The 24,718-nt window shown below is 41.1% G+C and overlaps 1 protein-coding gene across 3 annotated transcripts in view; it reads right to left on the bottom strand.

The window, feature by feature from the left end:
* FBXL7 (F-box and leucine rich repeat protein 7) overlaps window positions 1-24,718 on the bottom strand; it is a 471,040-nt gene that overhangs the window by 320,293 nt on the left and 126,029 nt on the right. For all 3 annotated transcript variants that reach the window (XM_029053850.2, XM_029053852.2, XM_029053851.2), the window contains exon 2: window positions 23,294-23,573. The gene's annotated coding sequence lies outside the window, so the exon portion shown is untranslated. The remainder of the gene's footprint in view (window positions 1-23,293; window positions 23,574-24,718) is intronic.

The following is a 24,718-nucleotide window of genomic DNA, read 5'->3' as shown; positions in this document are numbered from 1 at the left end:
CCGTGCCCCACTCCACCTCACAACCTTGAATCTCTTTGGGTGCCTCATGTTCAGTCCCTTTTCTCGCAGATCTCACCTTGATGCCCGTTAAACGGCAGGGACTGTCTCTATCTGTTGCCGACTTGTACAGTGCTCTGCACACAGTAAGCGCTCAATAAATACTATTGAATGAATGAATAACCCAATTGACCTCTGGTACCTCACTGTTTGTTGTTGTCTGTATCTTGGGATTGGATATTCATCGAGTCTCAAAGATGGTATTGATGAAACTGCTCTACGCCTAGATTTGACTTTGGTAATAGATCTAGGTCTCAGAACTATTCGGGAAGCTAGATACCATTACAGTCTTATGGCCCTTCAATTTGCTTTGACACATAAAGACTTGTGGTTGCCATTCTCAATACAATAATAATAATGATTATAGTTATGGTGCTTGTTAGGCTTTATGTACCAAGCACTGTTCTACTTGGGGTAGATACAAGTTAATCAGGTTGGACAGAGTCCCAGTCCCACAAGGGGCTCACACTCTTAATCCCCATTTTACAGATGAGGTAACTGAGGCACAGAGAAGTTGTGACTTGCCCAAGATCGTACAGCAGACACATGGCAGAAGGGGGATTAGAACCCAAGTCCCATACCCGTAATCTAGCCACTAAGCTATGCTGCTTCTACTTGATATATTGCCTTCTTTATTCACTTTTCACTTGTTTGTTCAGCCACGCAGTACTGTTCAATTTTTCTGCCAAGGTAGCAAAATTGAGCCCATATATGCATAATACAGCCGAACAGATGAAATAGCTAATATGGCTTTCCCTGACTGTAGCGAATGTTTTCAGTTACATTACTCATTGTATGTAGAAGCACACAGCATAATGATAATGAAAATAATGCAAACAGAGAATAATTTGGGGCCACTCCCAGTGGTTCAAGCCAAGAGCATCTAGCACATAATAAGCATTGCACTGCACATAGCTAAAATTAAATTTGTGTGCAATCAATTAATTGACATTCTGGTTTGAAAAAAAGACGAATATGCATATTTACTTTCTCCATCCTGCTGCCTCTTATTCCCACTGTAGAGCTTAAATAGGATCACAAATATGAACACAGAACAGGAAAAAAGGGAGACTCTGTTTGGTCTAAGGATGACATCTGGATTAAATAAAATGCAGAACCTAAAAAACAAGAATATGAGGATCCCCCTTTCCACACAGTCCTCATCTTCCCTCTCTCTCCAATGCTTGACTGGCTCTGTTTTCACTACTTGGGGCTATTTTGTTCCAGTACCCAGTTTCCCAGATCCAGGTGTTTGTTCACTTTCCCCATTTGCCCTTTTCACTGATGCAAGCTGGGGTCAATCAATCAATCACTGGCATTTATTGAGCGCTTACTGTGTGCAGAGCATTGTACTAAGCACTTCGGAGAGTACTGCACAGAATTGGTAGACACATTCCCTGTCCCCAAGGAGCTTACAGTCTAGGCAAGGAGCCAGTACACCTGAAAAAGATCTAAAGGAAATTGTGGACAACAAATTGAGCATGAATCTAATTTGTAACACTGTAGTGAAAAAAGGAAAAACCAGACCCGAAACCAGGATTCATAAATAGCAATGCGGAGACTTATGGACTGCCACACAGAGATTAAAAGTCTGACCTGGATCCTCCAAGGAGGTTTTGTGAGGAATCCATAAGGGTTGAGGATTAGGATGATGGTGGTGATAAAGAGGCTGACTCAGTGCCTTCAGTTCATAACCAACCCTGTAGAAATACCCGGTGTATTTTACCAGAGTCATCACTATACCTTCTCCTCCTCCACCACCCACTCCTTTTGAAGTAATGAAAAGAAATTCCTTTATTAGAAGCTCTATGAAAGAATTTCCTCTATATACAAGGCCCAGGAGAAAATCCAGAAGTGAGTGCCAGAGTGTTCTAGCTATACCCTCCCTGATACTACACAAGGACCATGATTCTTCTTCTACTCAGAAACAAAACACAGAAATGCACTTTTCCAGGGTGTGGACCGTCTTCACATCCCATCCACTTGCAATAAACCACACACTAATGCTACCTTAGAGATTCTCCAAAGTCCTAAGATAATCATCAGATTGTCTGGAAGAGAGGAAAATAGACCACGTACCATTAATTGTATCTAACGATTTTCACTCTAACCAGAGAGGACAAATCCGCAACTAAATCTACTGCTGCATTCTGGAGTTCTGCCACATGCCTGTGAAACGCTTAGGTGGTTCAATGTTTCACGTAAAGGCTCTTAACAGGATAGCTCAAGGAATCCTCTGGACGTCCAAGGCTGCCTGCTCTTTCGTTGGCCCAGCCAATTTGGCCCCAGTGCAATTCATGCATTGAATTTGTAATTTCCTTCTATTTCAAAAAGACACACTCACCCAGCTCCTCTTATAGACTATTAGCATTGACAGTCACATAGAACAAAATGGAATAGAATGAAAAAGAAAATTCCAGGAATAGGCAACATATTCCAAATATAGTGTTTCCTTTCTTACCCCCAGTTGAATTGCTTTTCCTTATTGTCTTTGAGGAACAAGATAATGAAAGGCAAACATTCTGTTTCTATCATTATAAGGTGGGAGGTACTGTTTCTGTCATCTGAAACCAAACTTTTTCAGAAGAGGAGGCAGCAGCTTCAGGGAAGACTTCACTGATGGTGGCTACATATTGAACAGCTTTAAGAAATTTAGCTCAAATAGTTATTGTTGTCCAAGGTCACTTGGTTGTCTTTACTCTTGCACTGGTTGCAAATGGGTTATGGTTTCATAATGGGTATTTTCACTGTATTTTTTGATAGAATGCTATTAATAATAAAAATAATAATAATAATTGAGGCATTTGTTAAATGCTTAATCGGTGCCAATACTGTGCTTAGGACTGAGGTAGATTCGTTACATTTAGACTGCAAGCAATATGTGTCCCATCTGGGGTTCATCTAAGGTCGGTTGGGGAACAGGTAGCTCCATTTTATAGATGAGGAAACTGAGGCACAGAGTACTGACTTGACTAAGGTTACCAAACAGGCAAGTTGTAGAAGCAGGATTAGAACTCAGATTTCATGACTTCCAGTCCTTGGCTCTTTCTACTAAGCCACACTAGGAAATGTTCTTCTGACAATGCACACCTATCTAGAAGGACTGTGGTGCAGTGTCAGAAGAAGTGGAAAGCAACACGCCCTAGTGGAAAGAGCGTGGGCCAGGGAGTCAGAAGATCTGGGTTCTAATCCCGGTTCTACCCTTTAACTGCTGGGTGACCTCGGCAAGTCATTTAACTTCTCTGCGCCTCAGTTTCCCAATTGTAAAATAGCTACTATCCTTTCTTCTTAGACTGTGAGCCCCATGTGGGACAGGAACTGTGTCCAATCTGATCTTCTTGCATATATCCCAGACCTTATAAAAGTGCTTGGCACATAATAAGTCCTTAACAAATACCACCATCATCAATTAAGGCATGAATAGTAATTACACCAGGAGTCCTCCTTAATGCAGGCTCTATCAGGGACTAACTTCCACCACAGAAGCAAATTGAGTATAATTGCATTATTGTTCAGTTATTTGCTCTGTGTCCTAGAAAGAAATTGCATATTCGGCAATGGTGTCACTGAGCAGAAATCCTAAAGGTAACAAGTGAATCAGTTAATGCCACTTTGATGGAAACAGGACTTCTCATAAAACACTACACAACTGCTACATTCAGTGTGTTGCACTGTGTGCTCAATGTATTACATTACTGCTATTATTTCTACTATGACAACATATGTTTAAATGCTTAAAACTCTTATTTCCATACCTGGAAGATCCCATCATTAGAAACAGCTAATTGAAAGCTTTACCATCATAAATTTGATGTACACATTCAAATATTTCCAAACAGAAATTCAAGTCAAAGCCCCCTGATGTTGGAGTCCTTCTATAAACAAACCCTAAATGCTTAAGGGTTGCATTCATGATATGGGTACAGCATGAGACTGGGAGTCAGAAGACCCAGATTCCAGTCCCGGCTCTGCCACAAACTGACCTTGAGCAACCAGTATAACCTCTCGGAACTTCTATTTCCTCATTTGTATAATTGGATAGGGTAGATGGGGAGCTCCATGTGGGACAGGCACTATGCCTGATCTCATAACTTTGTAACTATTCCAGGGATTAGTACATAGTAAGCCCTTAGAAAATGCCATAGTTATACTTTAAATATTTCAAAAAGAATTTTAATCATTGATATGAGCAATCACGTATTCTCATGTACCAAATACAACCACAGAAATATATTTGTGACCTGGTGGTGTGAGAGAGAAAGAGACAAAGGAAGAGAGAGAGAGAAGGTGCCTGAATTGAAATTATAAGAATTTCAATCTCAAATGGAGTTCTGGGAGATACTTGCTCTTCAATCACTGGCATTTATTGAGCATTAACTTTGAGCAGAGCACTAAACTAAGTGCTTGGAAGAGCACAATAGGGTTGGTAGATATGATCCTTGCCATTGAGGGGCTTACAATCTTTGCCTTTTCTGCTCAAGGGAGCACATCTTAGGATACTCTTGAAATGTCCACAAAGTGATATGAGAAGTATTTCTCATGATGCCCTAGCTCTCCCCAGCTGCAAGAGACAGTGAATAATTACAAAACTGTTTTAGACTTATATCTGATAGACCACAGAATCACAGTGCACAGTGTAATTGGTCCTAACACAAAAGAAGGCAGGGGAAATAAGTGTGCATGGTCAAATTTTCCCATGAGAAAAGGACATCAGTATGTCACCCAAATCTATTGGAGAGGTTCTTAAACTAAAGGCAGCTTCTAGTCTGTGAAATTGGACAAGTCACTTCCCTTCTCTAGCACCTTAGTTTCTTCATCTATGGAAATAGCTAGATCTTCAAATCTCACAGCTTTCCTACCTCAATGGAAACTGTTTTGGACAAAAAGTGAAAATATTTGGGGAACAAAGCACTATCAACCAATCAATGATGCTTATTAAGCTCTGTGTGAAGAGCACTGTATTAAGTGTTATGCAAATTCAAGTTGTTTTAATAGGATCAGAACCCATCCTATCTCCCTTTCTTCACCATAAATTCAGATCAATCCATCAGATCTAAGGAGGTTAAAAGTTGTCCATCAAAATTCAAACTGATCCTGAACTCCAGTAAAATGTCTTTGATTGGCTCATCAATGAAGACCCTTTAATACTTCTCTTGACATCATTTAACATCCTTCTGGATTGGAGATTGCAAACTGGACGGTTTGCTAATCAGAAACATATTGCAATAACCATACTTCTAAGTGCCTGAAGTTGTTTGAATCGTACCCTTAGTGACAAAGCCATCACCTCTCCGGGGCTCCTTTGCCACAGGGCTGAATGGAGATCAGATGTGCAACTCACACTGTTCCAGGAAGTTATAGACTGCAAGATTCAAAGGGTGGAGTATTCACTTCTCTGGTAAGCAGTGGAAAGATCCTCTGTGGATTAAGATCTTTTCTCTCTTAAAGGATGAATGAGTTTTATGAATCCCATGGATTCAATAAAACATTTACAGCTTTAGTTCAGCAGAGCAGACATCAGCCAATTCTGGGATTTGACTGTGTTTGTTTTTTGCAGAAACCCATGTGAAATCTCAACTGTTCCTTTTATGAGTTCTTTTGTTACAAACATATGTTCTTTGTTAAATTAGTGGTGGTTCAATCTGGAAAAGATATCTGTAATTAGAATCTCTTCTTTTTGATGTGAGAAAGGTTAGCACATCTCCTATCATCTTTCCCAGGAAACAACAGGCACCTTTTAGGATTGCGACGCAACAGTACAGTTTCTATGACCCTGCAAATAACAATTTGCACATCTACCGTCTTGCTGATTATTGTTGTATTCGTTAGAAACTTACTATATGCCACGCACAGTACTAAGCACTGGGGTAGATACAAAATAATCAGGCTCCACATGGGGCTCACAGTCTAAGTGATGAGAACAAGTACTGAATCCCCATTTTCCAGATGAGGAAACTGAGGCAAAGAGAAATTAAGTGACTTGCCAGAGATCACACAGCAGACAAGTGGTGGAGTGGGGATTAGAATCCAGGTCCTCTGACTTCTAGGCCCAAGCTTTTTCCACTAGGCCATGCTATTGCTGATACAAAAAGAAAGCTATGGAAAGGGGTTGGTGCCATGATTTTCTCCCCCACACTTTGACACTGAGAAGGGAAGAAAATATTTTATGTTTTGTATTATGCTTTTAATTTTCCCAGAGCCCTTTCACCTCAATTCTTGTGCTATAGTCACAATATCACTGAAGGTGAGGTGGATATTATTATATAAAGTGAGCCTGTTGTTGGGCAGGGATTGTCTCTATCTGTTGTCGAATTGTACCTTCCAAGCGCTTAGTACAGTGCTGTGCACACAGTAAGCGGTCAATAAAATACGACTGAATAAATGAATAAGGAAACTGAGACCCAGAGAGGTTAAATGACTTGCCCAAGGTCCCAGAGCAAGGCCAATGGCAGACTTGGGACTACAATCTGTGCCTCCTGACACCAGTCCTGCATTCCTTCCCTTAGGACTCACACCTCTGCAGGGTCCCTTCTGTCCCCACCATGCCAATATTCTCCAGTCTGGGGAGGAGAAAAGACCAGACCAAGAATTTAGCCAGTACTTTCAGAGTAATGATGATGGACTCGCTCCCCGAAAGTAACAAACGCCAAATCCGTCATGTCCAGAGTGTTTGATGGGAAGACACGTGGACCACAAACCTGCCCAGAGGAACTGATTATAGTGCTGGTGGCTTGTGCGGTTCCACTGCACTTTCTCAGCCAGTGGTAGTCCTGCTGGGACATGGAGTGCAGCAAGTGAGTAGGAAGGCAGGAGCACAGCACCTTGTCTAGTGTTTTACACACCGGGCCCACAACTTCTCAGCATAGGCTGCTGCAAAAGCGGAGATCTAGATTCACCCTGGAACACGCGCTCCAGTACAGTGAGGTGGTCAAAGTCACCCCTGAAATGTCTGGACTCCCAGGATGCCACTCGCTTTCCCCTAGACCAGACTGTCTCCTCCTCCCACACAAAGGGGCCCACTGGGATGATGATGCAGTAAGTACGTCTTGGCATTTTCACTATTTTCAGAGGAGAAATTAGCATATTTTTCCCCACTCATTTCCAAGAAGTGTTGACATGTTTAGCTTAATTCCTAAATAGCATTCAAAATACCCAGCTGCTCTGACATTATATTGAAGACATTTTTTTAAAACATTTGGCTCTGTGAAAAATATTTATACTAAGCAACATGTGATAAGATTCTCAAGCCCTGTGTAATATTGGCCTGGTGTCTGCACTGTCGTAAAAGATGATTAAAAAATGGGGTGATGTAATTTGCCATTGTTTTGATGTAAAAGATTAAAGAAATTTATCTCACATAGCAACCAAGAGCTGCAGATTCTCTATACATTTCGTAGGTGCCCCCTATGTCAATGACAGTGTGGAAGTTCACACAGAAAAGACAAGCTCAAGCAAATGCTCAAAGAGCTATCTGCTTCAGCGATCCCTGAAGATGACCAAACTAGGTATCTGGAAAAACTCAATTAGTGATCATGAGTTCAATTGTTTTTCTAACTGATTTACTGTTTTCTCTTAGCTGTGTCTTCATTCTCTTGGTGAAGCATGAATTTATGATTATCCCATTGGCATGGAAGTAGTGAGAATAGATGGTTGACAGCAAGAGGCTTGTCAAATTATGATGAGCAGAACTTGAGAGTCTTTCTAAATGTGCACGCTATTTCAACTTCACACACATTACTGTAACTTTACAACACAACTCTTCTTGGTGGTACCGGATGTGGAGCTAGGGGCAGTGGTGGTTACGGGACACTCTAGGACTTGTTCTCATCTTTCCCACTGCCTTCTCCGGCACATGTCCACCCTCTTACCTAGAAGTCACCCCCCTTCACATCCAACGGGCCCCCTCCCTGCCCATCTTCAAAGCCTTCCTGAGATCGCATCTCCTTCAGCAGGCCTTTCCCAAGTAATCTCTCAGTCCCCCATCTTGTATTCTCCAACTGCCACTTCAGCCTTTCCGTGCCACCGAAGCACTAAAGTCCCTGTAAAACAAATATATCTATCTTATAAACTATATTGTATTCTCTGATTTGTAATTTATTTTAGTGTCTCTCTTCCTGGCTACCCTGGAAACTATTTCAGGGAAGGGTTCATTTCCTCTATTTATTTTGTCCTCTCCCAAGTCAGTCAGTCAGTCAATGATGTTTACTGAATGTTGACTGTGAGCATTTAGTAGAGTGCTCTGCAAACAGTAAGTGTTCAATAAATATGATTGCAGAGCACTGGACTGAGCACTTGGGAGAGTACAATACAAGAGTTGGTAGAGGTGTTTCCTGCCCATAAGGAGTTTACAGCCTAGAGGGGGAGACGGGCATTAAAATAAATTTGATATGCATAAGTGCTGTAAAACTGGGGGAGGGGTGACTATCAATGTTTAAAGAATACAGATCCAGGAGCTTAGGTGACACAGAAAGGAGAGGAAAGTTGGGGAGGGCCTTTTGGAGAAGAAGTAATTTTAGTAAGGCTTTAGGGGGAGAAATGGAGTTAAAGTCCTACAGCATTCTAGGACATCCATACCACAGATCCCAGAATTTTGTACAGCCTTAACAAACTGTGCATGCTTCACTGTGGATGTGGAGATCCAAGCTTTTAAACGTGAGAAAGAGCAGCACAGGGTCAATGCAAGGTAGGACTGCCAATGTAGCTACCATGAAGACTGTGATCTTACCAAACTGCAGTCTGGCCCTGGCCTAGGCAGGGATATATGGTTAGCTTAGTGAGAGGCAACCTCTCAAAAACTAAATATTGTTCAGAAGAGTGTGTTTAAGGGAAGAGTGAAGAATTCAAAGGGAAAAGGTACATCTACCTCAGCCAAGAAATAAATAAGGCCCACGTAGTCAACGGAGAAAGGATGAGGAGAAGGAGGAAGAGAAGGAAAATGGATCCAGTGACAAAAAGCTCTGGCTAGAAATAGTTGCAGGATGTTCAGGCAGGCAGGCTGGTATTATGGTGATGAGTTCATGGAAGAACAGATGAGGACCAGTCACATGAAGGGTTAGGAGTATTAACAGCAGCTGCTCCTTTTCTCTCTAGCAAGACTGAATTTACATACTCAGTGCTGGATTGAGATGTACTTGTCAACACAGTACATGAATCCCACAGTGCCATATAATCTCCTAAAAGGATATGATAGTCGGTGCAAGGTGGGAAAATTAGGTCATTTTTGAATAGCTTTGTATGAGGGCTGGGAAGTCTTATGTTTTTGTTTTTTGCCAAGCCACAGAGCAGAACGTGAAATGAGTTATTTACCTTATAAAACTGAAATGTTGCATTTTGGGACAGTAAATAAAACCAAGGTACAACAACTGGGCACTGAGATCTTAATATGACTTAAACAACCCCAGCGATATCCTAGAATTCCTTCCTTTCTCCTTCTGTGTGTCCAGGTCCACATGCCTGTTTCCTCTTTGGTTTCTCATATCATTTTGAGGCTACCAAAAAGCCTCTCATCAATGCCTTTATACCCACAAGACTTGTAAGCCCTTTGAAGGCAGAGATCATATCTACTAATTCTATTGTATTGTGCTCTCCCAAGCTCTTAGTACAGCATTCTGAATAAGTACTCAATAAACACCATTGATTTTTGGCAACCATTCTTCTGATGGACCATAAACTAAGATTTCAAAATTAAAATTACACCTACCACTGTCTGTAGTCTGCTTCCCACTTTCCTATTTGCACAGTGTTAAAGACTAAGCAGGAATGAAAGCTGAAAATTGACTTTTCTTTTAAAATATTGAACCAAACATCACACCAGCAGGCATTTTAATGTTGCTCTTGCCCATGCCAAAAGACAGTGTATGTAATACTATTAAAAATTGCAGGAAAGAAATAAAAGATAGTTCAGTTTTCTAAAAGATCATTAAGAACTTTTTTTGGACAAGAAACATCTGAGGAAATGCATATGAGCTACCCTAAACGTTTTCATGTCTGAATCATAAACTTAAAGACCTACCATCAATCAGCAATAACTTCATGATATTTGGAGAAACTCAAGGCCTAATGTGAGGCTTTTTGTGGTGTGGATGACTCTTCTGAGTGTGTATTTCAAAGTCTTTTATTATAGTCCTAAAAATATGAATAGCTATATTTTTAAAACTAAAGATATTAAGTATCCATAAAATACTATAAAAATTTATCATTGTTTTAGAAGGTTAATGTCATTAAACCTTTTTAGAGTAAAAAACTCAAATTCAAACAATGGTGATACCCAAGCTAAATGAGTGAATTACAAAAATATTTTCATTGCCATTTCATTCTAGTGTTATGTGTCTCTCCCTGGCTATCTTAAGAAGATGCTGCCCTTATGGCTCTATTGTTCTCTCCCAAGTGCTTAGTAGTGCGCTCTGCACACAGTAGGTGCTCAATAAATATGAGTGATTGAACTGGGGGTATGATAGGTAATCGTACCATTAGCTTCTGGTTAATCTGTACGGGTCCTTCACTTTTTCCTCTTATTAGGTCTTGATGTCAGCCTCACATATCTGGAGATTCAAAAAATGTCTTTCACCACTACTCACCCTGACTTCCATCGCCTTTCTCTTCTCTCCCTCCCTGATGCTTCTTCATACCTTCAACTGCTTAACTAAGTCTTTGTTGATCATAGGCTTTGATCTAAAGAAAGACCTGTATGACCTAAACTGTCTTTTTTTGGCAACAGAAGAAACAAAAAAGGGAAGAAGCACAGAATCAAGTTAACTCAGTTTCCAAATCAGTAGATGATAAATCAGTAGTATTCATTAAGCTCTTGCTGAGTTTAGAGCACTACCAAGAGCTCAGAAGAATACAAGAGAGTTAGCAAACAGGATCTCTGCCTCAAGGAATTTATCTCAAGGGTAGCAACTGATAGCCTTCACAGACAAAGGACACATAGGTACATGACATCATATGCATATGAAGTAATGATTTCACATGATCCATCTTGCCAGAGTCCTTCTGAGGCCACCCAAAGCTAAAGAGCATTTTGGGGGGGGGGGGGGCGGGGGGAGACTCTCCACATCCCCATTTGCTCCAGAGCCTCAGCATTTCCTCCCCAGGACCCTGTAAATGCAGGCACCACTCCTGATCGGTGAAGCAGATAGGGGCTGGGCATTTGTAACAACAACAAAAAACCAGATATAAAGGCATCCGCATAGGCCAGGGGACAGACTAGATGAAAACCGGATTGTCCACTCAAAGAGAATGAATGGCCACAATATTAATGGGTCTTTGATTAATGGTTTTATTGTATAACGACTGCATTTCCTAATGGACCTGTACAAGGTGGAATGTCAAATAACCTCTTTTTCTGAGCTGCACTAGATCACCACTACTTTAATGTGTCAAACAAAAGTTAACCTCATTGCTGGAGAACCATGACAATCCTTTTTTCTTTCCACTTCTAGTACTGACTTTCCTGTGTTCACTTAGTATCATTATTAATAATAATAATGATGATGATATTTGTTAAGTGTTTACTATGTGCCAAGCACTGTTCTAAGCGCTAGGGTAGATGCAAGGTTATCAGGTTGTCCCACGTGGGGCTCACAGTCTTAATCCTCATTTTACAAATATGGTAACTGGGGCACAGAGAAGTTAGGTAACTTGCCCCAAATCATGCAGCTGACAAGTGGTGGAGCCAGCATTGGAACCCATGACCTCTGACTCCCAAGCCCGTGCTCTTTCCACTAAGCCATGCTGCTTCTCTATTAACAATGGCACGCCACCTAATACAAAGACATGCTTTAATGAACCAATCTCATTGATAATAATTGTGGAATTTGTTAAGCATGTGCTGGAGTAGATGTAAAATAATCGGGTCAGAGCTCATAATCTAAGAGGAAGAACAGTGCTAAGCAGAAGTTAAGCAATGTACCCATTTTGCACTTCAAATAGGCTATAGACTATTTGCCTTCTTAAATATCTGTGATCAGCTACACCGAATTTAGGAAACATCATCACATTTATCACCACAGAACAGGGCTGTGATGAACTGCCACTTAGGGAGCAGGGGGAATGGCATGCTGTCTTCTGCAGTCAAAAGCAGATTAGAGGAGAACAGACATGGGGAGGCAGGTCATGGTCAGCTCAGTCATAAATAAGGCCATAAAAACTGGGTGAACAGTTGGCTGAACAGATGGAGTTATCACAGGATCTGGAGGGACCAAAATGATCAGACTCCCAAATAAACAGCATCCATAATTTTCCAATTCCTCTAAAAAAGAACTTTCTTCCTTAAGAAGTCTGTGCAAATGGCCCTGTGGAATCCATAGTAACCCATTTTAAGATGCATTTGTTTCTACAGCAACTGAGCCAATGCCACAGTTTACAAATTCAGTGAACCTTCCAATGAAAAGAAGATTTCCCAAATAGCATTTTCCTGTACCTCACTTGCTGTTTTCCAAGTCCCAGACCATAGTCAGACATTAAGAGGGGAACATTATTTTCACTATTAGAACGAGTAAAACCTCAACCCCTGGAACAGCAAGAGAAAGTTCCCTGAAGAAGGAAGTCTCAGTGGGGTTGGGAGGGTGAACAGGTTTACTCATTAAATTCAGTTTTTCTTGATATCTGAAACATGTAAACTAACCGAGTCTCTGTTTTTTGCCCCAGAGCCATTTACTGAGGAACCGCTTTCAATATGCTCTCTCACTAAAGTTCCAGATGCACTAGGAAGCAAAAAGCACACACTTAAGTTTCCAGGACAGCCTAGTGGAGCTATTCTGTCTGGTCCATATTTCTCTTTGGAATCAGGTCATAGCAGCGCTGAATTGTTTTCAAATAACTAGGGAGTGGAGAGTGGGTGCAGCTGCAGCTACAATCAGGAGCAGACACTCGCTTATTCAAGGTGACTAATTTCCTTTCAGAATCACAAAAGGGGAAAAAAAAATGTGTCTTGCTGATTTGAGCAAGGAAACTAATGTTTACCTTTCCACAGTGACGTGTTCCCTGCATGTTTAGCTTTGGCTGTGAGCAGTAGACCTGCTAGTGACCAAGATTTGCTCCTTGGGATAGCAAAACAAATCAGAATGAACAGGAGGAGGGTGGAGTTCTTAGGCTCTGCTCTGGACTGCAACTGACCCCTCCCTTCTCAAATCCACTAACATCTGCACTTATTCAGGAAAGTTTTTTTTCCAGAGGAAGAGATTGTTACTCCTTTCTGATTACATTACTGGATCACTGTTTCCATGACTAATGCAAGAGCATCTATATTACAAATAGAGGGTTCATTCACTAAATATTTCCTAGGAAGGCCCAGTTTTAGATACTCAGTTTGGATTCCACATGTAGCACTTGCATGATGCTTTTGACTTTTAGAATGATCGGCAAGTCAAAAGAAATTACTCCAAGCAAACTTCCAATTGAGCAAATAAATAGGTTTTATGTATATCTAATTTTTAACCAAAGGATCCTAAAACAAGGTTATTTTCCATATGTTTTCCTACATACTATTATGAAAAAGATAGTTGGCCTGAAAATCATTTAAGGGTCACTGCCTCCTTGATTGATTTATTCATTAAATCATATATATTGAGCACTTACTGTGTACAGAGGACTGTACTAAGTGCTTGGAAAGTACAATATAGCAATAAAGAGAAACAATCCCTGCCCACACTGGGCTTATAGTCTAGAACGGGGAAGACAGAAATCAAAACAAGTACACAGGCATCAATATAATGAATTGGATTCCTAAGTAAGAAAGGGAAATTAAGGGGAAGATGATGTTTAGGCTGTGGTATTTTGTGATGTTGGAAAAATAGAAGGAAGGAAGATTAACTGGCTGTTTTGTACTGTCAATCGATTGGTTGGTAGATAGTATATGAAAAAGGCAGGTCTGATGGCGAATCTCAAGAAAAAAAGAAAACGGAAGGGAATTAATCAATCAGTCCCACTAACTGAGCACCCAAAGTGTGCTGAGCCCTAAATGAAGGTCATGGGAGAGCATGGCAGAGGTAAGAGAAAAAGGGCCCATATTTCTATCCCACCTTAATTATTGTATCGACCTGCCTGCTGATCTCTCTGCCTCATGTCACTCCCCTCTCCAGTCCATACTTCACTCTGCTGCTGGATCATTTTTCTACAGAAATGTTAAGTCCATGTTCCCCACTCCTCAAGAACCTCCAGAGGTTGCCCATCCACCTGCACAAACTCTTTACCATCCACCATAAGCACTCCATCACCTTGCCCCTCCTACCTCACAGGTCTCAATCTCATCTCTTTCACCACCAAGCTCTTGTCCATTTACTCCCTCTGGCCTGGAACACCCTTTCTCTTCATATTCAACAGAAAATTACTCTTCCCACCTTCAAAGCCTTATTGAAGGCACATCTCCTCCAAGAGGCCTTCCCTGACTAAGCCCTCATTTCCGCTTCTCCCACTCCTTTCTGCATCACCCTTGCAATTAGATTTGCTCCCTTTATTCACCCTTCCATCAGCCCCACTGCACTTATATACATATCCGTATTCATTTATTTTAATGTCTTCCTCCCCCTCTAAACTGCAAGGTCATTGTGGGCAAGGAATGTGTTTACCAACTCTTTTATAGTGTTATATCATACTCTCCCAAGTGCTTAGCACAGTGCTCTGCACATAGTAAGTGCTTAATAAATATGATTGATTGATGAGGGATGCAATCTCTACTCTCAAAGTAGGAAAGAAAAGGGAGCTTCTATGATATCAGCTAAGATCAAAACAAATATCAGGAGACCAAAACCTGATTAGTGATCCTGTGCTCACAAAACAAAAATCAGATCAGTGGTATTTATTGAGGACTTATACTGTGTGCAGAGTACTGTACTTAGAGCTTAAGAGAGTACAATGCAATAGAGTTGGTAGACACATTCCTTGTCCATAAGAAACTTATGGCTTAGAGAATCCCTCTTTGACCTCTTCTTCTAACGGTGGAACACCAAGAAATAAAAATGGCACCAGGCACCACAACAAGTATAAGAGTACAGCATGGGGCATTCTATGTACAGATACAGACTGTCAGACAACTACTAGACTTGGCAGCAGAAAAAAAGTATCACCTTAAGTCATGTTGTTTGAGCACCCCACACCAGTTGTGTGAGTCTGCATATGTAAGAGGAAAAATAACTATGACTAAACTGTACTCTAAGAGTTAACCAGGAACATATAATATGAGAGGACTCGTTTCAAAGTTGACTTTTCAACTTAAAATGGATTATCTATGGAGTACCAACCTAGCAGCCAGAAGAAAAGAATGGATTGGGAAGACTGGCCAAATAAAATAATAAATGATAATTGTGATATTAAGTGCTATATTATCTGCCAATCACTGCACTAAATGCTGGGATAGGTACAAGATAATCAGGCAGGGCACAGACTCTGAAGCACATGGGGCTCATGATCTAAGCAGGAGGGAGGGCCCCATTTATTACAGACAAGGAAACAGAAGCACAGGGAAGTGATTTGCCCTAGGTCACACAGAAGGTAAACTGTCATTGACTGTTACTTCCAATGCCTCCGGTCGACAGAGTATATAACCTTAAGGAGAAAAAGAGACCACAAAACTAATAACATAGTACATTCAGTGGTCTGTTAGCTAATAACATAGAACCTCTCTGGTTTCCTTTTCCTGACTTTCCAATGATTGTTCAATAGCCCTGGGCTTCCCACATACCAGTGACACCGCAGCACAACTAATTAATCCCCATCCTTCCCCTCCAGCATACAGGAAATATGGTTATTCACATTAAACACCAACAGAAGGTTGGCAATAAAAGAAAGTGGTCATTAAGAGCTAATTTTCCTGGGGTAGGGGATGGCTCCCAGACCATCCCCCATTGTCCACTCACCTCCACTAAACATTAATTTCTCTGCAGCTCACCTCATTGACAATGTTCCTCTCCATTTGGCAGGCTAAAGGAAATCTGAACCAGTGGTCCCACTTCCTGTGTTCAGGGATAGGTCACAGAGATCATTACTGTGGCAGCCAATTTGGACTAATGGTTCGGTCTTTGGCTGGCAGCCTGCAGTAAAGAGTCAATAGAAAACAAAAGAACCTGACATAACAGTGTCTTCCCGAGTCTGGCTGTCCTCTGAGACTTCACTCCAAGCTGGGAAGGACCCGCCACCATTTTAAAGCAGCTACAAAAGTCATGGACCATCAGTTGCCGGGCCACTGCCGCAACTAGAGGCTAATATGAAACTTCTCCAGTAACAATAATAATGATAATTGTGGTATTTGTTAAGTGCTTACTATGTGCCAGACACTGTACTAAGTGCTGGGGTGGATATGAGCAAATCAGGTTGGACACGATCCCTGTCCCACATGAGGTTCACAGTCTCAATCCCCATTTTACAGATGAAGTAACAAGCACAGAGAAGCGAAGAGACTTGCCCAAGGTCACACAGCAAACAAGTGGCAGTGCCAGGATTAGAACCCAAGATCTTCTGACTCCCAGGCCTTTGCTCTATCCACTATGCCATGCTGCTTCTCAAATGCTTTGCCTGAGCCCCTCTGCATAATACTTTCTGCAAATGGGCACTCACAACCTGACACTAGTTCAAATTAAGATGCATTTTCTGACATAGAACATCCTCAAGTCTCTGAAACTTAAGATTCTGCCAAATAGTAAACTTTCTTTTCCAAATCATGAAAACAAATACAAACATCCAACATTTAAGATCTGCCAATAGTAAGTTTTCCTTTGCACATCATAAAAAACAAGATAAAAATGTTAAGTGATGTGAACATTCATATAATACCACTTCCCAAAGCATACTTAAAGGTACTGTTGACCCCACTTAACATCTATCTTCCTTTGAATGTTCCAATGAACCCACTTCATTTTTCTCTTTAATACCACTCATGGGGAGGCAGTATGATTGAGTGGAAAGAATCTGGGACTGGGAGTGAGGAGACCTGAGATCTAATCCCAGCTCTGTCACTTAGCTTCTCTGAATCTCAGTTTCCTTGTCTTTAAAATGGGGCTAAGACACTTGATCCCCCCATCACTTAGATGGTAAGCCCCATGTGAACAGGGACTATGTTCTATCTCATTATCTTGTACGTAACCCAGCACTTGAAACAGTTATTTAGTACAGAGGGAGTGCCTAATAAATGCCACAATGATAATCATTATTATTATGGATGATCGTCAATCTAAAAACTTCTCAAGTTCTCAAACATCTATAATCTTTTCTTCTAACAACCTATGTTCATCTCATACCCATGATTTTTTTCAAACTCCTTCTGAAAATGTATTTTCAAACTGAACCACTTCCTCTGATTACCATCCACCAAGTGAAAATAAAGTGAAAAACACCTTTTCTAAAGCAGAGTCTGTCCCCATGGCCACGTGCCTTATAAGGCAAAGAATTTGCAAAAGGTCAAATAAATCCATATGAAAGTTAAAATATATTCAAAGAATATAAATGTCATTACTGGATCAGAACACTTGGGTGAGTACAGTGTTCTACTGCTTAACCTGAAACTCAAGTCCATATTCCTTTTCCTTCTCCCTATCAGTGATTTAACTTAGCATCTGTCACCCCACTGGATTGTTAAAACTTTGAGAAAAGGGATCATGTGCCTTAATTCCGTTATACTCTCCCAAGCACTTTGTAAAGTATTCTATACACAATAGATGACCAATAAATACTGTTAACTGACATTGTCTCTGACAATGGTAAAAAAAAAAAGTGTCTGGAGGAACAGAGTTATGGTTGATGATAGAGTGATGACAGTGATATTGGTTGTTTAACTGTAGGTCTCAGGAGAACAGACATTTCATTTGATTTTAATATCAATTTTTCTATCCAGAAATAGCTGAAATAAAGTTAGAAGCAATTTAGTCTTATTACCTAACCAACTGCAAATACTCTCATCTGGCACTCTCCATTTATAAACCAGATTTTAGGAGGAATGACAGTTATATTTCAGATAGGAAGTATTTTTAAAAGTTTTCAGTCATCACAAATCCAACACTGAGGAAAATTAATAAGAACTAGGGCATTTATTAAGCTCTTATTATGGGCCAAGTACTGTGCTTGTATCTATGCTGGGGTAGATGCAAGATATTCAGGATGCACACAGTCCCTGGCCCACTGGGGCTCACATTCTAAGTAGGCAGGAATAGAGTTTAGAACCTGTTTTACATATGAGAAAATGGAGGAATGAAGTAGTTAAATGACTTTCCCAAAGTCTCACAGCAGAAAAGTGGAGGAGATAGGATTATCAATCGTATTTATTGAGTAATGATTGTGAGAAGAGCATTGTACTAAACATTTGGGAGAGTACAATACCACAGAGTTGGTAGACATGTTCCCTGCCCACAGTGAATTTACAGTCCAGAGGGATTAGAACCCATATTATCTGACGCCCAGGCTTGAGCTCTTTCTACTAGGCTGCTTCCCTCGCAAAACTATAAAATAATTGCCCTAAGCTTATTTTCAAGGTCTTCATGATTTTATGCCTGGTACCATCTCATGACACTAGTAGAAACTCAAATGATGATGATGATGATGGAGACTGATGATGATCACTCTTAGCATAACTGGGTTAGCTAAGTGAAATGTGCCATTTATTTAAAAGTGCATTTTCTCAAACCTAGACCACCCAGCCTGGACATATTAAAATAGAAAATGCCATGGAAATGACGCAGATTTTCTGTCCAACTGCAAAATCTCAGCAAACCAATTCTGTTCCTCTGTATTTAGGTGTTTCTGTTATTTGGATCAGATTCCAGTCTCCCTGCCATTTCTTCATTTCCCTGGATGACCAGACGTGCCAGAATTACTAGGGCATGTTCTCAAATGATTTGGAGGCAATGTGGTATTATAGAAAGAACATGGGACTGGGAGTCAGAATTAGTACATCTGGATTCTTGGTTCAGCTCTGACACTGGCCTGTGAGGTGATCTTGGGCAAGTAACTTCACTCTGTCTCAGTTTTCTCATATGTAAAAGGGGGATAATAATACTTGTTTCTCACTACCTCACAGGGATGCTGCAAGGATAAAATGAGATCACTGACATGTGATTTGGAAAAATGAAAGTATGGATTAAAAAAAAGACTAAGTATTATTCAGATGTCATGATCCCAGGGGAAAGTTCAGGGTTTTTTTCTACCCCAATATTTAGTACAATGCGTGGCCAATAGTAAAGGCTCAACAAATTCCACAATTATTATAACTATAGGAGGTTCCTCATCCCCTCAAAAAAGAAAGCAAAACTCAAGATAAATACTGAAAGTGGGGTGGAAAAAACCATACGTAGAACAACAAACAAACCAGGTCTGCTTGATTTAACCAAAGGAAAGACGAGGAATAACCAGGATGAATGGTGGAAATAGACTTGTACTTTTAGAACTTAATGCTATGTTAGCATTCACTGAATATATGCTGTCAGAATCACAGAACTGAAAGGGAAAACTCAATCATTCTGATCAATAGCATTTAGTAAGTGCACACCGTGTGCAGGGCACTGTATTAAACTTTTGGGAGAGTATAAAAAATTAGATGTAACATTTATTGTCTGTTTTGCAGAGCCCTTTACTAAGTGTACAGGTTAGGAAAGAGTGTATAGATGGGAATTACAACAGGGATGAGTGACAGCTGGGAAATGCAGGAGAGAAGATTAGAAATTACCAGAGGAAGACCTCCTGGAGGAGATGTGATCTCACTGCATGCCTTCCTGTCACCAGGAGGGAGAATTTCACCCTTTCCTAAAAACGGCAAATGGGTTTCATTTTATCACTCCTTGCTCTTTATTTCTCCACCAAGTCTACCCGTGCAGCGCTCTACTCAGTCCTTTGATCCCCAGGCTGTGTTTTCCTTAGACCTTGTTCCTCTCCTTGCCTTCCGAGTGCCGTGCTAGGACATGCTCACTGGCTTTTCAGGCACCTTCTGAACTTCTGATAATAGAGTTCCTCTACCTCCATCACGGCCTTTTTGCCAGCTGCTCCTCCTTTAAAAGGGATAAAAGGGTGGAGCTACTTGGTTTCCTGAAGGGAAAAGTAAAGACCAGCCCATCTAAGACTACATAATGAAGTCATCATCCTTTCCATCATGCCTGTTACTTAGTAGGCCAGATGTTGCTTCTTAGTGATGTTTTTTTTCCTCATTCCCAGAAAGAGATTTCACTTTGGATTGACATGAAACAAAGAGGGGATGGCCCTCCGTAAAGTGGTTCAGTATGGCAATTAGGATAGCTTCCTTTCCTCCTGCACACACAGCTAACTGGACACATTTGCAGCATGAGGTAAGCCATGGAATGTTCTGTCACACATACTGTACATTAACCTTTGCGATAAGCCAGGATCTGGCTCTATGGAAACCCACTATAGAACACTTGCCATATGCAAGCAAATGTGGCCATGTTTGCTTTGGCCGAAGGGTAGGTTGACACGAGTAACTCATAGAGGCCCGTGGTCTCCTCCAGCAAGAGAACGAACACTGATATGGGCTCCTTGTGGGCAGGGAATGTGTCTACCAACTCGGTTACACTGTACTCTTCCAAGTGCTTAATACAGAGAAGCAGCATGGCCTAGTGGAAGGAGCACAGGCCCGGGAATCGGAGGACCTGAGTTCTAATCCTGGCTCTGTCATGTGCCTGCTGTGTGACCTTGGGCAAGTCACTTAACTTCTCTGTACCTGTTACCTCATCTGTAAAATGTGGATTAAATCCTACTTCCTCCTTATACTGTGAGCCCCGCATGGGACAGGAATTGTGCCCAAGCTAATTTAATTTTATCTAACCCAGCACTTAGAATAGTCCTTAGAACAGAGTAAGCAGTTAAGTACTAAAAAAAAAAAAAATCAATGCTCACAGTAAGCATTCAATAAATACCATTCATTTATTGATTGATTGATGTAGGAACAGAATACCGCAGGCCCATTAGTATGCCAGTTCCCTGTGGGTAGAGAATGTGTATCTCAGTGGGTGCTCAATAATTCTATTATCACTGTGCATAATGGTGATATCTGTTCAGCACTTACTATGTGCAAAAAACGGTGTTAAGCATTTTGGCACTAATGCAATTTGATTTTAAAATTCATGTCTGCTAGACCCTAAATTGATAATGTGGTCTCTCTTCTGGATAAGGAATTTTATTCCAGGGGATGGGATCCTTGTGCAGCACAGACTAGGAGAAAAAGCATGGAGCAGGGAGGCAAGTGACCTGGATTTGAATCCCAGTTCTGCCCTGACCTGCCCAGTGACCTTGGGCAAATCCCTTAAGTTTCCTAGGCCTATTTCCTCATCTGTCAAATGGGGATATGATTCCTGCTCTCTCTATTCCTTAGATTTTGATCCCTATATGAGATAGAGACTGTATCCAATCTAATTAGCTTGCATCTAACTCAGTGCTTAACACAGTACTTGGATGTCTAGTAAAATAGATTTGTTCAATAAATGGAACTGGTTCTAAACTGATAGAGTTGAGTGGCAAAATGGGTTAAGATAGAACTGCCAAGTCAGGAAGAGATATCTGGGTGGAGTATTCCTTCCGCTTTTTATGAAAATCAGCTAAACACTGATGAAGGAAAAATATTATTTCTCCAGAGGTCATTTTAAACACTGTAACACGTCTGCAGCTGCTTAGCACCTCAGAACATGCCCTGTAAATCAAACAGAGCTACGGGTGTATGCACAAGTGACAAGCCTGAACTAACTGTTTATTTCTGGTTTATTTATAAGAAGGATCAGTTATAGAACACCGAATGTGTACATTAAGTGGTCATTCTGTAGAAATGGGTTCTTGTTTTGAACATAATCTACGCTACTGTTGTTGCTACAGTCAAATCCCTATCCTTCAACCTGATGAGACTGATAAACCTGTAGGAATCCTGACACTGCCTCAGCATCAAATCCAAAGTGTTTGTTTACCTCAGGATGAGACACACTGTGTGAGAACAAAACTCAGCCTGAAGGAGAAATAAGGTTGCCTAATGTCTCCCCCAGAAAAAAAAGTTCTGAATTTTTTTATATAATAACTGACAAATATTTATTTTTTTTATCAAACTTGAAATATTCTCATTCTTTTCTGCAGAGTAGCATAAGGTAGACCTTGTATTACTCCTAAATATGTGGCTTCTCTCAGACTGTCTTGTCTCCAGGCACATTCCCAGTCCTTTTCCTACTCCACTTCAAAGCATTTTAAAAACATCATTTTGATTTCTTTTCACTGAACTGATCTGAAATACAATACTGCTAAAGAGTGTTTAATTTATTCAATCTATTTTCAAAATTCATCAACAGAATAAAGTATTGTGCATAGTCCCTTATCTAAAATAAGAGGAATTGCCTGGCTCCTCTTAGCCACCAACACCAAGGCATCCTCAGTGGTTCAGCCATACTTAGATATTGTCACACACATGCATATGTAGTCTCGCACACACACACACACACACATTCTCTTGCACACATTTTCACAGGCACATGCAGTCCCACACATGTAGTCTCACAATTTCACACATGCACATGCAGTCTCTTACACACATTTTCACACACACATACTCTTACAGACTCTCACCTGCATATGATTCTCTTACACACACACACACACACACAGAAATATCACTTATGACTTCCAGTGAGGCACTTGGTAAGGAAGTATTTGAGCAGAGTGGAACAAGGTACCTCTTATTTCCACATCAACAACAGAAAATCAGGCTGCCCGTGAGGATCAGGAGATAAGAGTTGGTGGTTACATCAAAGAGCTAGAGGAAATAGAGGGGAGTCTTGACTTCCACAAGGGCAGCATTTAGAGAGTGGAGGAGAAGATCTTAACTCCCATGCGACCTTATGTCCTTATGGTGAAAGTAGCAGTTGGAGGAGGGGGTGAGCTTTGTTACCACAAGGATTAACACTCCGTGGAATGCAGAAATGAGGAGTAAAGAGAAACTACTGGACCCCACCCCCAGACTCTGACTTTCACTACCATATTCCAGCCCCAGCAGCCTCCTGGCTTTTCAGCCCTAAAAGACAGAGACCACTGGGACCAGGAGAAGCCAGAGCCATGTCAGGAGAAGCAAGGGAATCCTGTAGAAGTGGGATTAAAAAAAAAGAAAGCTAAACAAAAAACCATTAGGATCTTAGAAATTATATACATGGAGAAGTTCAGGAGGATCTGGGACCCAGCAAGGCCAAATGACTCAGAACCCAGTGGGGGGTGGGGGGAAGAGAGAGAGAGAGAGAGAGAGAGAGAGAGAGAGGGCAGAGTGAGCTTTACGTACCTCTGAAAGATTGTGTCAGTCACTGCGGGGTTCCCCAGCACAGCAAGATTCACCGAGCTGATGGGTAACTTTATGGAAACCAGAGTTGTGGCAGCTCCTAGCTGTTTGGGGATGGATGGCAGGAGCAGGGCGGCTTCTTAAACATCCTCTTCCCTACATGTCTCTTTTTCTAGCCCAAGTGTTTGGTCTCCTGCCGGATTGTTGAAACTTGTCAAGTGCCTAATGTGGGCTGTATACCTCCTTCCTTAACAGATGAACTGGATCTGGACCCGAATCATTCCTATGGGGAAAAGACTATAGGTTAGGCCTACCCAGGTATATCAAAACCATACAGTAAATAGCTTAGTTTTTAATGCAAAAGGACTGGAGAGCAGGGAGAACATTCACCCAAAATAGCCCAAAACAGAACAGACCAGGGCAGTTGGTTTTAAGGAACTCATTCATTTTACTATGAGGGCTTCTTTGCAGCACTATTCTGAGCACCTGTAAGTTGCCAAACACCTGTGGTTTTTAACCTGCAGAGTCGGGAATCATTCCAAAATTCAAATTGAATTCTTCATTGAAAACAGAAGGTCCTCTATGCTGAGAGATATCTGACTTTTACACAGGACTTTCTGCAGTTTTTTTCTAAGCTAACTGGAGTCTGTCAGCTCTGGCTCACTACATCATTTCAGACTACGGTTTGCAAACATAATTCCATACTGTATTTTAGAACTGCCAAGTACATATACATACGTACACACGCACACACAGATGTAGCTGTCCTTTGCTTCCAATGATGGTACTATGGATGGTGGGAGTCTATCCACGAGCGTAAATGAAGCAGCAAAAACTGAGGCATGACTGCTACTCTGTTGCATTGCTTACCTCTAAAGCTAGATCTTTGCCTGTTAATAGATTCATCCCATATAAAGTCCAGTTCAGTTTTTGAACTCACCTTTTAGTATCTCAATCTTCACAGAGCCTATGCTCGAGGAGAGCAATCCCTCTTCCATTTTTTTAAAATGGTATTTGTTAAGCACTTATTATGTGTCAAACACAGCTCTAAACACCAGGGTAGAAACAAATTAATTAGGTTGGACGCAGCCCCTGTCTCGCATGGGAGGCAGGGTGGCTTAGTGGAAAGAGCTCAGGCTTGGAAGGCAGAGGGACCTGGGTTCTAATCCCAGATCTGCCACTTTTCTGCTGTGTGACCTTGAGCAAGCCACTTAACTTCTCTGTGCCTCAGTTACCTCATCTGTATAATGGGGATTAAAACTGTGAGGCCCCCCCGTGGGATAACCCGATTACCTTATATCTACCCCAGTGCTTAGAACAGTGCTCGGCACATAGTAAGCACTTAAATACCATAATTATTAATTATTATTATTATGGGGCTTACAATCTATGTGCCTGCTCTGTTTGCTGTGGTCCTCTCCCAAGAGT

Source organism: Ornithorhynchus anatinus, chromosome X3 (genome assembly GCF_004115215.2).
Source record: "Ornithorhynchus anatinus isolate Pmale09 chromosome X3, mOrnAna1.pri.v4, whole genome shotgun sequence".
Taxonomy (NCBI): Eukaryota; Metazoa; Chordata; class Mammalia; order Monotremata; family Ornithorhynchidae; genus Ornithorhynchus; species Ornithorhynchus anatinus.
The sequence above is the reverse complement of the archived record's forward strand: the minus strand, read 5'-3'. Positions and strand labels throughout refer to the sequence as shown.